At 40.1% G+C, this 14,056-nt stretch overlaps 1 protein-coding gene and 1 pseudogene across 1 annotated transcript in view; both read right to left on the bottom strand.

Annotated features, from left to right (window-relative positions):
* The window catches only part of ASAH2 (N-acylsphingosine amidohydrolase 2), an 84,163-nt gene extending 72,545 nt beyond the window's left edge, over nucleotides 1–11,618 (bottom strand). Inside the window, exon 1 of the mRNA XM_039871813.1 lies at nucleotides 11,554–11,618. The gene's annotated coding sequence lies outside the window, so the exon portion shown is untranslated. The remainder of the gene's footprint in view (nucleotides 1–11,553) is intronic.
* Nucleotides 2,758–2,874, bottom strand: LOC120610077 (uncharacterized; annotated as a pseudogene).
* Nucleotides 11,619–14,056: the final 2,438 nt, after the last annotated feature.

Below are 14,056 nucleotides of genomic sequence, written 5' to 3'. Positions count from 1 at the left end.
GATCATTGCATTGGTGTTTACAGAAGAGAATTGATACCACCAGGTGGCACAGAACTGTGACCAAGTTGTTACGCCTATTGCCTCACAAATGAATCCAAAGGTAAAGACAGGATTGAAGACTAGCATTTTTTCCATTCCAATGTGTCAGTTCCAGGAAGTTATTCAGCCAGTTACTGACCAATTAGAACTGACTCCAGAGTAAACAACTGGTATACCTATACCAGTTCATTCCTGCTGAGCATCAACTAGCCTCAGTGAGTTTCTTCTCAGAACCGAGAATTATGAATTGGCTGGGGAATTTCTTCTTTCAAAGACCCAATGTTTGTGTTATAAGCCTTATAAATAGAATGAGTAGTCATCCAAAAAAAAAAAAATAGCCCTCTAACCTTACCTCATACTACTGAAAAATTACCTCAATCCATCATGAAAGAGATAGGCTACTAATAGATTTTATGTAGACCCTTAAGAGCACCATTAAAAGAGAAAAAATATAAAACATCATCAGAAAACTGGCATGATGTTCCAGCAAGCCTGCCAGCATTGCTGGGTGAGGATATCTCCAGCCAAACCACAATTTCTGCCATAATAAAACTGAATTATGAGATGAAAGAAAACATTTTACTCTAGTTTAGGTAGGTTATAAGCCGAATTATACTTGAAAACCCTTTGGAGGGAATAAAAACAAACTCAATTTATAGAGGAGAAAAAGGAAACCATAAGCAATGCTTAAAATCTTACCCAGGAAGAGAGAGTCTGCCTACATCACACTCACATTGAAGGCAGATAAATAAGTGGATACATTTATCAGCAGCTCTCCTAAATGTTGAGTGCTTTACAGCAGGTGAAGACTGTCACAGCTAAAAATGTGTGCCCATCTAAAGGAGACAGCCACCATTCACTGGTGCCATAAGGAGATGAAAGCTCAATGTTGATAGATCTTACTATTTTTTAAATTAATTTATTTATTTTAATCAGTTTCAAGTATACAGTATATTGGTTAGACATTTATATAGTTTATAAAACAATCCCCCTAATTGTTCCTTCTCTCCTTTGGTTTTCCACCTAGCCAATATATTAATGCTAACTGCATTCCCTACGCCATGCTCCCCATCCCTGTGACCATCTATCAGTGACTCATTTGTACTTCTTTAACCCTTCACCCCATTCTCCCAGCCCCCCCGAACCCCCCTCCCCTCCGTCTTACTATTTTTTAATGAGAAAGCAGTAATATAGGTGTTTATCCTATATTTCTTGATTTTCAAATGTAGGCAAACAATTTTGAAAAAAAATACTTTTTATCTTTCTTCAGGTCAATGCTACATGGGAAAAACCGAACATATGCAGGCCACAAGTTGCAATCTCTGCTTTAATCCATTATTTCCTTCATTTGGAAATATTTTCTGAACATCTACAGAGTACCAGTTACTGTGCTAGACCTAAAGGATACCGTTAGACAAAACTACTGCCTCCAAAAATTATTACAAGCTAATGTAAGATAGAGATGATTCCCAAGTAATTATAATACTGTATTATTCATGCCTCTGAAGTACATAACAGGGAAGCCTAACCCAAATGGAAGGTCAGAAATGGCTTTGCTAAAGAAGTGATATCTAAGTTGAGACTAGAAAGGTAGCTCTTAAACAAATATATCAGTTAGCTTTGGCTACATAACAAACCACTCCAAAACTTAATAGCTTAAAATAACAATTGTTTTGCTCATGATTCTATGGGCTAGCAATTTGGCTGGGCTCAGCTGGGCAGTTCTGCTGATCTAGGATTTGTTAATACATCAACAGAGAGCTGCTGGGTTGGTTGGGGGTTGGCTGTGAGCTACTGGCTTAGGATGGCGTCTGCTGGGACAGCTCATTTCTTTTCCTCATGATCTCTCATTCTTCATCAGGGTATTCTAGGGTTGCTTACAAGGTGGATGGGCAAGTTTCCAACAGAACGAGTAGAAACATATTAGCCTTTTGAGGCTTAAACTCAGCACTGGCACACAGTAACTTCTGCTGTATTAATCAAATCAAGTCCCAGGGCCAGCTCAGATTCAAAGGGAGGAGAAATGGTCTTTGCTTCTTGATAGGAAGTCACATTGCAGAAAGTAGTGTTCACAGAGTGGTGGAGGATTGTGGCCATTTTAACAATCTACTTCACCCGATAAGAAGACATGACATGTGCAAAGGCCTGAAAGATAAGAGAGAGCCAATGGAGTTTGGGAAGCTCCAAGTCGTTTGGTCTGATAGAAGCAAAGAAGGCAAAGGGGGTGCTGAGGAAAGATATGACAAATATGGTCAGAAGAAGGTGGATTATGAAGGGCCAACCACATATGCAGTCCAGTGAAATAGAGAGATTTTAAAAAAGATTTTTCTCTGCTGATTATCTATATGAGGACTATAAGACAGGTGAAAAATAAATGTAAAATATAATGTAGGGTTGAACATACACATCCTAAATAATATGTTCTGGAGGCTCATAAAAAGGAGATATATGTAGTTTGAAAAATTAAGGAAGACTTCATGAAGAAGGTAGAATTCAAGCTGAACTTTTGAAGAGCAAAACAAAACTACTTTACCAGGTAGAGATATAGAAGTGAATATATAATAAATAGTATTAGGTAAAGTACAAGGGAAGGAAAGCCCAAAAAATATATATTAGCAAGCAGTGTGGTTTGGCTAAGCTGAGGGCAGCAGTTCTCAATTTTTTAGGTGAGGCAATCCTTGTTTGACCTTGCAAACTGCAAGGACTTTGTCAGCTTACAATCCAGCACCTGGTCTTCCTAGGTGGTCTCCCATCCAAGTACTAACCAGGTCCGATCCTGCTTAGTTTCCAAGATCAGACAGGATTGGGCTTGTTCAGGGTGGCATGGCCATAGACAGTTCTTAATCTTTTTTTATCTTAATCTTCATATGTGACACTCTCTTGCACTCATAAACCAATTATGCCAGACTTAAGACAGGATATGTGTTACATAAGATCACCTGTTCCCTGGTTTCTACTTCATCCTCTCTTGCTCCCTGTCCATTGTGACACTGAGTTTGAGATTCACTAATATAAGCTTTGGTAGGAGAGCAATGAAAGGTGCAGCTAAAGATTGATTTGGGGTCTTTTATCATTCCATATAAATTTTAGCATGACTTGTTCTAATTCTGTGAAAAATGCCACTGGTATTTTGATAGGGATTGCATTGAACCCATAGATTGCTTTGGGTAGTATGGACATTTTAACAATGTTAATTCTTCCTATCCATGAGCATGGTATATATGCTTCCATTTATTTGTATCTTCTTCAATTTCTTTCTTCAGTGGCTTATAGTTTTCTGAGCACAGGTCTTTTACCTCCTTGGTAAAATTTATTCCTAGGTATTTTATTTTGATACAATTGTAAATGAAATTGCATTCTTAATTTCTCTTTCTGATAATTCGAGGTATCACACTACCTGATATCAAATTATACTACAAGGCTATAATAATCAAAACAGTATGGTACTGGCATAAAAACAGACACATAGATCATTGGAACAGAGTAGAGAGCCCAGAAGTAAACCCATACCTACACGGTCATTTAATATATGATGAAGGAGGTATGAATGTACAATGGGAAAAGATACTCTCTTCAATAAATGGTTTGAGAAAACTGGATACATGAAAAAAATGAAAATGGACCATCTTCTTACATCATATACAAGAATAAACTCAAAATGGTTTAAATATTTAAATGTAAGACCTGAAACCATAAAACTCCTAGGAGAAAACATAGGCAGTAAACTCTGACATTACTCTTACTATTTTTTTCTGGTATATCTTCTCGGGCAAAGGAAACAACAGAAAAAATAAACGAATGGGACTATATCAAACTAAAAAGTTTTACACAGCAAATGAAACCATCAGCAAAATAAAAAGACACCTACTAAATGGGAGAAGATGCTTGCCAATGATATGTCTGATAAGGGATCAATGACCAAAATTCACAAAGAACTCATACAACTCGATACCTAAAAAATTAAAAATAGACTCATCAATTCTACTTCTGGATAGTTATCGAAAGAAATCCAAACATGAATTTGAAAAGATATATGCACCCCTGTTTACTGCAGCATTATTTACAATAGTCAAGATATAGAAGCAACCTAAGCACCCATTGATAGATGACTGGGTAAAGAAGATGCGGTACATACATACAATGGAATATTACTCAACCACAAAAAATTATGAAACCTTATTACTTGTGACAACACGAATGGACTTAGAGGGTGTTATACTAAGTGAAATAAGTCAGACATAGAAAGACGAATACCACATGATCTTATTTATATGTGGAATCTTAAAAATGAAATTAATGAATGGACAAAACAGAAACAGACTCATTAGATGCAGAAAACAAACTGATGGTTGCCAGATGGAAGGGGGTTCAGGGGCTGGGTAAAAAAGGTGAAGGGATAAGAAGTGCAATTAATAGTTCCTAAGTAGTCACGGAGATGTGAATGAAGTACAGCATAGGGAATATAGTCAAAAATATTGTAAAAACTATGTATGGTGCCATGTGGGTACTAGACGAATTTGGAGGATCATTTCATAAATTATATAATGTCTAACCACTGTGCTGTATACCTGAAACTAATATAAAATAATACTGAATGTCAAGTGCAGTTAAAAATTTTTTTTTAGTTAAAAAAAAAGATGCAGTTTAGAAGATAAGTTACAGGCAGACCCTGGAGGTTCCCAAATGCCAGGCTGAGGAATTTTAACTTCGTAAAGGCAGTAAAAAGTCCCTGAATGTTTTCGAGTAAGATAAAAACATCAAGTAAGCTGCATTTTGCAAACACTTATCTGACAAAAGTGGGTAACATGGAGCAGGGAGAGGCTGAAAGAGGATGTTTTTCTCCTATGCTGTGGTCACGGCAGGCATCACTCATCAAGGGACTTTTTCTAGAGAAGCCCAGATACATCCTCCAAATTCTTCTCTACTTAATGTTCTTCTAGTGTAGAAGGAAGTGAGGCTGAAAAACATATTGGAACCGAGACAGGCAACCACTTAAAAGTTGAGAGCCCATTTTGGAGGGAAGCAGAGGCAAGGTGGTATGTGGAAGTGGCAGTGGAAATGGAAAGAAAGAATACGTTTGAGAACTGTGTGTGAAGTATGTCACTAGGATTTGACACTCGCTCAACTGGGAGGTGAAAGAGAGCGGAAGACTAAATGTCATCCAGTTTTTTAAGATTGAGAGAGAACTGTGATGACACTAAGCAAAAAAAGAAAAGTTGGGAAAGCAAACTGATTGTGAAAGTTAGAAGAAAATGAATTCAGTTTGAGTGTTGGGTATAAACACCAGGCCTAAAAGCGTTAGAATGAGAGCTGAGGCTAAAGTTTGTAACTACGACAAAAGACAAAAATCTCATGAATATAGCATTTTCTAGCAACACTCAAAGAATTCGTTGGGAGAGAAGCAGACTTCTTAGTTTCTCTAAATGTATTACAATATCGTTCAAGATTCTTGGCAAAACCCAGAAGAGAAAGAAAGATGAAAAAGTGGTTGCCAATGAGTTTTGTTTTTCTTTTGCATAGGAAACAATTGGGAGAAATGACTCCTGCCCTGTATACTGGGCCCTGACCACATAAATTGAGACTTGAAGTTTCCTGCTTCACCTTTGCTCTGTTTCTGAAGTTCGCACTTAATGAAATGTGTGAAAGACTGGATCAAATTATGAAATCCATGTTTTGCTACCTCAATTTGAGATCATTTGTTCATGCGACAAAAGTGTGAGTGCATGCTCAGAGAAGACGAGCTGAATTTTCAGTTGTTTCCTTTGCAGGAAGATGATAAAGAATTATGGTTTAAAGTATGGGACTTGGATTAAGATATTCTTGAGTTCAAATCTCAGCACTGCCCTAATCTGAAGTCACTTAATTTGTGTAGGCATCTATTTCCTTGTTTGTAAAATGGGAATAATAATAATATTCACTTCTCAAGATTGTTATGAGGATTAATTGAGAAATACATGTTAAGTACACTCAATTATTAAATACGATTGCTTCACAACTACCCTTATTTATTTTGTGTAGAAACGTTTTCAAATTCTACTGAATAATTCCTCTTATACATTAACATACTCCATGGAGAGTTTTCACATTTTCTAAAAGGAAAATTTCCTTTGGTTTGGCATGAGTAGATGAATGAATGCTGCCATAAAGGGAATTCTAAGAGGCTTCCCCTCACTCTGAGAAGACATGAGGTAATGCTAGCCATAGAGTTAAATCTGCTGTGAAGTGCCAGCCTTACCCAGTCTCTATATGTATGAAGGTAGAGAGATGGACTTCAACAAGTGACCTTCCACATTTGGGCGTGGCAAATTTCTTTTTTCTACTTCTATTAACTGAAAAGGTAAATAAATCAGAAAATGATTAGAATCTTCTTTCACTTCGGTTCCAAAGATTTACTTATAAATTCTTTCTCTTATTAATGTAGGAACATAAAGATGGGGTTATGTGATTAAATTAGCATAGTTCAGGGATCTGAGCACTTAGGAAAGTAGTAGCCGGACTTGGAAAGGTGACCTGGCTAGAGTCCTCCCCATTTGCAAACTCATAGTATTCTTCTCCTAAGCAAACCTGATCCTGGGTCTATCATAATGTTCTATTATTAACAATACAAAAATAATTTCTTCCTAAAGCTACTTTTTCTCCTAGTGTCTTAAACCAGAACATCATTTCTTCATCAAAGAATTTTCTGCAACTATTGGCAGTGGTGTGCTGCTAAATGTTTAACAACTGGATCTCCGGGAATAAAAAGCCCAGGAGTGTAACATTCACCAATTTCCGTGGTGTAAATACTCCTACCATGGTTGATTTCAAGCTACCAAAGGAAGTCACTGAACGTGAAGTTGGGAAGACCTGTGCACAACTGGTCCAATGAGCCAATATGAATTTTCTTCAACACCCATTGTCACTGCACAAACCACCTCTTAAGCCATCAAGTAGTCTCAAGTAGAGTCTCAGATGGCAATGCTGTCCCTGGAGCTAGGGAAACAACATGGAGAGGAACTGAGACTGGATCCTCCAGGTGACTGCTGAAACCCCATCCAGATGGTACACACTGCTTTGTTTTATATCATAAATATGTTTTGAGGGCTTTCGTTGTTGTTGTTGTTAGCTACTCTTTCTATACCAGGCTAGCCTGGAAGAGGTATAAGGAAATACGAATAGCAATAAAAATAATATTAAAAAATGTTCCAGGAGATTCTCTGAGGCCTGTGGGGACCTCGTTCTTTTGGCAGAATCCCAAGAAGCTCATGTCACCTGCCTGAGCAGACATTTAAATTCTTCACAGTCACCAATGCCATTCTCTGCACTGCCCTCTTGTGGCTTCAGTAGCTGCCATAATCTGGGGGTAACTAACCCTTGACCACTTTCTCTCCTCTTCAAGTGTCTGATTGTCACTGAAGCTGTTCTCAGTGAGGTGTGAGGAAAAGTCTCATGAACTTTGGGTACAGATGTTTGGATCTCATCTTTTTGAAAAAATGTGGGATATATTCCCTCATGCTGAATGGGAAGATAGCTGAGTAGTACAACTTAGTCACCGCCAAAGTGTGCCCTGCTGCAGAGAGGCTGGCTGTCAGAATTCCATCTCTTTAGGGTGACCTCTGACATTCAAATCCAGTGTTATAGGGGTGTTCCTGTCCTCCTGTTTTAGAGCCTGGATCCTGGGGATGGGTAATTGGCCATCTCAAAGTTTCTATAACCATTTTTTCAAGGGTACCCATTCCATCCTGATGCTAGGAGCAGATTAGTTTGGTTGCCTTCTTCCCTCTCAAAAGTATATGTGCACTAGAGATTTGATATTTTCTCCATTTTTTCTTACCTACTGTTGACTTGATGTTGTCTCTTAGCAGAGAAGCAGGCATTCCTTCTCTGAGGGGGAAATGAAGAAACTGGCAAAGGTCTCATTACAGAAAGGCTTTGGAAAGGTGCCCATTCGGAAGAACATTCAGAGCCAGCTCCTGGCATCTCTGCTTTAACCAATGAAGCAAGGTTTCCAGGTATCACATCACAGCACAACTGTTTCACTGTTCTCTTTGGCACAGGTGATTGGAATGGGGACATACTTGTCCTCCTACCAAGAATCAATTTCACAGGATTGTGGAGGCAATGCAGAGAGGAAGTATGTGATATTACTGTGTAAATTGCAGAGTGCTAAAAAGATGTTAATTATCAGAATAGCAATCCCCCAGAGTTAATGGCTTAACCCATTTCTTCCTCTTAAACTGTATACACTCTTCTATTCTGGTACTTACTGTTTAATGAGTGTGTGTCTCTCTACTAGTCAATTTGGTGGTTGAGTCACATCCTATTTCTCTCTGTATCACCAGCACCATCCCAGAGATTTGCACACAGGATCCCACTTTTACAAATGAAGTACCTGAGGCTCAAGGAAGTTCAAAGAACTAATAAGTTGCAGACATAGGACTTGAATTCAAATCCTCTGATTCCAACTGCAGCAATCACATCATCTTGACACATGATAAGTGATCAAAAATGCCTGATGACAGAGGAAAGGACGCGGTGATATTTGCCCCTCAACTGCCAGGGAACGGATCCCCCCCCCCAGAGCCCCTCTCCAGCTTGTTCCCACCAGGGCAGGACTTGCATAAAAAGTCTAAGGAGAAAAAGACCACATTTTCCCCTGCGAAGCAGAGAGGCCATTTCTGGAGAAACAATGGCCTTGCTAGGATCAAAGAGAGCTGGGCTCACACAGAGGACAAAAACTGAGTCCCAACAGGACAAGAATGACAACCTGCTCTCCTCCTCCTTTTACAAAGGTCTCTGGAGAGCATGTGTACATGGTCCTTTGAGGCCCACTCTGTCTTCCCATCTCACCTCCCAATCCTCTCCCCTAGTGGTTGTTCTCCTAGCCAGACATGTTCTTTTCCATTCTAGGCCTTCGCCCAAGTTTTTCCTCTGCCTAACATGCCCCTTCCCTCTTTTCCTCTCAGGTCCTCTTACTCAGTCTTCAGCATTTCAGCTCAAAATCTACCTCCTCTCTGCCCTTTATGACCCTTTGTTTCCTGCATCAATTGCATCCCACTGTGCACTTGCTCAGGACCCAGTTTCTGCCTGGAGTTACAGCACTGATCACATTGGATTGTTACTACCAATGTCAATGCCTTCCTCCCCCACCAGACTGTGACCACACACGGAGGCCAAGACAATTTCTTAACAATTTTGCCTAGCACAGGAGGAGGAGGATGGGTAAGCATTTTTTGAACGAATAAAGCAATGAACGGTGTAGAAAAAAATGCCCAATGAACAAATAAACCCTCTTCTTCACCCTTGCCTTATGAAAACTTTGCTCTGCCATTGCACACCCTACCTTCAGATCTCTAGGCAACTACTAAATAGCTGGTTCACAGAGGAAGTGTGGGGGCTGAACAACGGAAACTACAGGACCCTGAAATTGTGGAGAAAAGAAGGAAGCAGCAGGCACAAGACGAGGAGTAGACCCCGGCGCAGTCTGAGGGCAAAGGCACTTGCTGTCAGACAGGCTCATCCCATCTCACGGATAACACATACCAGTGGCCTTCACAAGTTTTTGCTCATGAAACCCCTAAAGGAATTTTCTATTCCTTTGTACGTTCTTAAAGATCATTTAAAGCTTTTATATGCTTGAATATTTGAAAAAGTTGTCTAATCTAATTTTTTGTATGTTGTACACATATTTTAAATATGTTTTGGCCAAAATCTTGAGCAGCAGAATCGACATATTAAATTTATAGAAAATATCCACAGACCTTAATTAGCCAAAGCAAACTCACCATCAAATCAGGCAGCCAAATCAGAATTACTGTTAGAAAATATCTGACTTCATTTTTATTTCCAATAAATGTATTTATGTAACACCCTGTCCTCATGATAACCTTCTAACTCAACTGTAGTTCTAAGATAGAGAGATAAGACAGAGTGTTTGGCAAGAGTTTGAAATGTAGGTGACATGAGATGTGGTCCATTTCAGTTTGCTTTGCTCTTCCTGGGCTCTCCCTCTGGAGCAATGTGTTTTGAAATCATCCCTAGGTATGTTGCCCAGATATCTATGCACCTTGGGACCATGGTCAGATTGTATACCAACAGTGAGAATCCAGTTAAGTAAGAAGTTTGCCTTTCTTTTCTGAAGCAGAATTCAGATGAGTGCTCATGCAAAAAAAAAAAAAAAAAATTGGAAAGCAGTTCAAATTTAAGTTGAGGATCTGGAAATTAATTCCCATAGATGCTAACTATGCCCGTGTGCCCCTGGAAGTGCTCAGGCACCTTCTCTTGCACCACCATGTACAACACCATCTAGATCCTGCACTCACATCCCAGCGGCTCCCTTCTCAGAAGTCCTCCTGACCACTACTGCAGCATCTATTCAGGTTTCTTTTTCTCGCCAACCCTCTGCCTTCTGAGCCCAGGCTCCAAATTCCTAATTCTCACCACATTTCTTCATCCTAGGAAAACTCCATTACTTCAGGGAGAGTGATTTTAAAGAGGTATTAAATGCAAAGGTATTAATATTATGAAGGTATTAATGACTGATAGCCTGCCCATGTTTTAAGGTAGTGTGTGCATTTTTCAAAGAGAAGCTTATTTACCAAAAGGAGTCTCCCATGGGTTAGAAATTCAGGCAAATATAAGAGAAGCTATGGGCACTGGGGAGGGCATATTCTAGATGATTCTAAGACAGTTTAAGACCAGTTATGATCAGTGTGCTGAGAAGCATTAACTTTCTAAGTAGGATCTAAGCCTGACAAGTAGCATCCCATATTTTAAATCTGCAGGAGGTGCTAACTGGAAAAAGTCATCCAGTGTCAGTTGGTGGATGATACTGCAGTGCCAGAATGGAGATGCAATGAGATCCAGACAAACTTTACTTAAGTCCCGACATCCTTGGAAAGGTGATCTGGCCAGAATCCGTGTGACCCAGTCAAGTGGACGATAAAAGAACTGGGATTCTAAAGGTTATTTCAAGTCATGCTGCATACACCTGAAACTAAAGCCATCAAGTTGTATGAAAGAAAAAGACCATATTCAAGATGTTACTGCTTTCACTCAGGCATATGGTAAATTTGGAAAAGTTTGCACTTTAAGCTTAAGGAGATGAATCTTGCTTTCCAAAATGGGGTAGGAAAATGGATTTCTGCCACTTGACTTCACTAATTCAGCAAATAACTCTGCAAACCAAATCTGTGTCTCTGAATGTAGATATAAAGATTTACAGAGAGAACAGCCAAGAGATACCTTTGAATTTCACTGTAACCATGACATTCAAATGACCTGACTGCACAGCACTGGAATTTAAATAGGATTAAAGAAAATTTACCATTGCAATTGGAGACATAAGTGAGTACGAAGAATCTGCTTCCCCAATCCCCTCCACCCCTATTACTTATTTTCATAATAAACAACAGAGGCTAATAAACATCTGTTTCTCCTCAATGTCCAAGGCATCTTGTTTGCAAACATGAACAACCATTGCTTTGTTCTCGCCGGAGAAAACAAAACACTATCAATCAAAGCGAAGCTACGTACCCCAAACCTGCTGCAGCAGCTGCTTGTTTAAAACCGCATGTCATTCCTCCTGCAAGCCAGAGTCCCCAACGCTTTTGTATCCTCGTCCCCTGCTCTTCAGAGCCGTGCTGCAGGTTAACTCTTGGAGGCTGAATGCTCTAACCAAGGAAGCCAAAGGCTCACCAACTTAACTAATTGCATGCTGACTCGTTCACGCAGCAGGATACACCCCAGCTGAGCCCGCCTATGGGCGAACTCCTGCACCATCCTTGCAAGGTCACACCTGGAGTTCACCATTTTGCACCTGCATGTACGCAGCCCTGGAAGGAGTCATTTGTTTTCTCACACCAACCTGCTTCTACTATTTGATTTGGAAAATCTTAAATTCTTTCTCCACCATATCAACTACACACCACTGAGAGGGAATTTTGCAGGGCAAATCAGCCTGGAGATGTAAGTAAGGAACATTTTAGATGAACGACTTAAGCCTGAGAGAGCAGATGCCCCCAATTTTCTAGAAAGATTGTAACTCAATAGAGAAAATTGATCACCCCTTGGTCACTTTGGCAGTTTGGGGAAGCAAATAAGACAGTGCTTACATTTTCCCTAGTGTCCTTCCCAGGTAAAATCAAACATCAATTTTCTGCAGTATTGTAGGATTAAACGACATTTCAGTATTAAAACAAATCATACGATTACTACGCTCCCTAAAGGAAATGTTCATACTTCTAATCCTTTGGGGCCCAGATTAGCAGGTATCGAAGGCAGAGAAAGGAGAGCAAAGGCTTTTAATGTTACAGGCAGGCAGGATATACACACACAACTGTGTGAGAAATTGGGATTGAGGGGTTACTACACATGTCCCTTCTTCCCACTGACTGGAGCTGCAGAGTTGCTGGCAGAGGTTTATTAGCTACTAATTGGGCTCCAAGGCTCTGGGGCCTCCTTTGCCTAAAGTGCATGTATCTTGGGGGCCTGCAAGCTTCCCAAAGGGAGTGCAAATCTATCTGTGCATAGAACACAGCCTGCAGACTGAATGTGTAATAACTAGAATGGAGATATTGTAACAATAGCAGCAGCTACTATGTTGAATGCTTATTGCATGTCAGCACATGTGCCAAATGCTTTGATATGTTCTGTAGCAAGGACTGCTAATTCTTCCACAAAATTTGTGTTGCTCTCTTCTTCCTCTCCTTCCTTGCAGTCAAGAGTAGCCGTGTAAGTGAGGTCTGGCCAGTGGAAAGTGAGCAGAAGTGATATGCACCAATTCCATTCTAGGTCTACAAAACCATCTGCGTGTGTGATCCTCCAGGCTCCAGGACAAATGGGGAAGGAGATACCGACAGTGTAGGTTACAGAAAGAAGGCAGTGAAAAGCCTTCATCAGCCTAAATGACAACATAGAGAGAGCTGCTGACCTTTGCAATTACTTGTAAATTATGGGGAAAATATTGGATGCCAACCTAAAAATGTGTTTTTCAGAATTCTTTTAGGAATATGTAAGCAAAACAGTTTAAAGACCAATAACTGTCTGCAGAACAAAGACGAGAGTCCTTAACCAGGCATTCAAACTCCAGCCCAAACCTTTTCCTTTATTTCTGTCTTTGACTTTTCACCTGGTTAGATTCCCACTCTGGGTCTCTTTATGGTTCTTAATTATACCTGCCCTTCCCCATCCCTGCTCAAACTTTTACCCTTACCCAGAATACTTTCCCAAATACTCCCCTCTTAATTGAATTATACCTCACTGAGGCAGTTTGAAATCATGGCTGCGAATTCTTTGACACTCCATCCATGGCGAAGTGGGGATCTATGTCATCTAGAATCTGGGCAGGCTTTTGACTGCTTGTGTCTGACAATTGAGACTGTGGAAGCGACTTTATGTGCCTTCTGAGGCTGGGTCACAGAAGGCCATGCAGCTTCCATGTTTTGCTTCCATGTTTCCTGGAGCACTGGATTTTGGAACTGTTAAAAAACAAAATCAAACTGATTACATTTTAAAGATCTTATTGGCTTTATCTGATGAGTCACGAATCGGATAGCATCCATTTTAGCAGATAGAAAGGAGCTCTGAGAACTTATACAAAATAAAAGACTTTTATAGGAGAAAGTTATACCAGGCAAAAAAAAAGTGGATTGGTTATTGTAAGAAATTTTTCTTAGAGGGAATGGGTATACCAGTGCTGAGCAGGCAATCACAAGGGTATACCAGTGCTGAGCAGGCAATCCCTGACTAAGATTCCACTTCTGGGAGAGTTGAAACCATACTTAAGCCTTGGTTTGGTGACATGGGGCTTAGCATAAGTGACTCCATTTTGGGCCTGATGCCTTGTTTTTAACTGAACCCTGAGTCAGCATGTAAGAAGTCTGAAAATCCTGAGGCCACCAAGGTGGGGAGACCAGGTGTAGGTGCTTTGGTTACAGTTCCAACTGAACTCCTCCTTCCAGTCATCCCTACAAAAGCACCCGATGTGCAAGTGAATCAGTCTTAGACTTCAAACCCATCCATCCGCCAGCTGAATACC

Source organism: Pteropus medius, unplaced genomic scaffold (genome assembly GCF_902729225.1).
Source record: "Pteropus medius unplaced genomic scaffold, Ma_sr-lr_union100, whole genome shotgun sequence".
In the NCBI taxonomy this organism is placed as follows: Eukaryota; Metazoa; Chordata; class Mammalia; order Chiroptera; family Pteropodidae; genus Pteropus; species Pteropus medius.
Note: the sequence above shows the minus strand (reverse complement) of the source record. Positions and strands in the feature narration are given on the sequence as shown.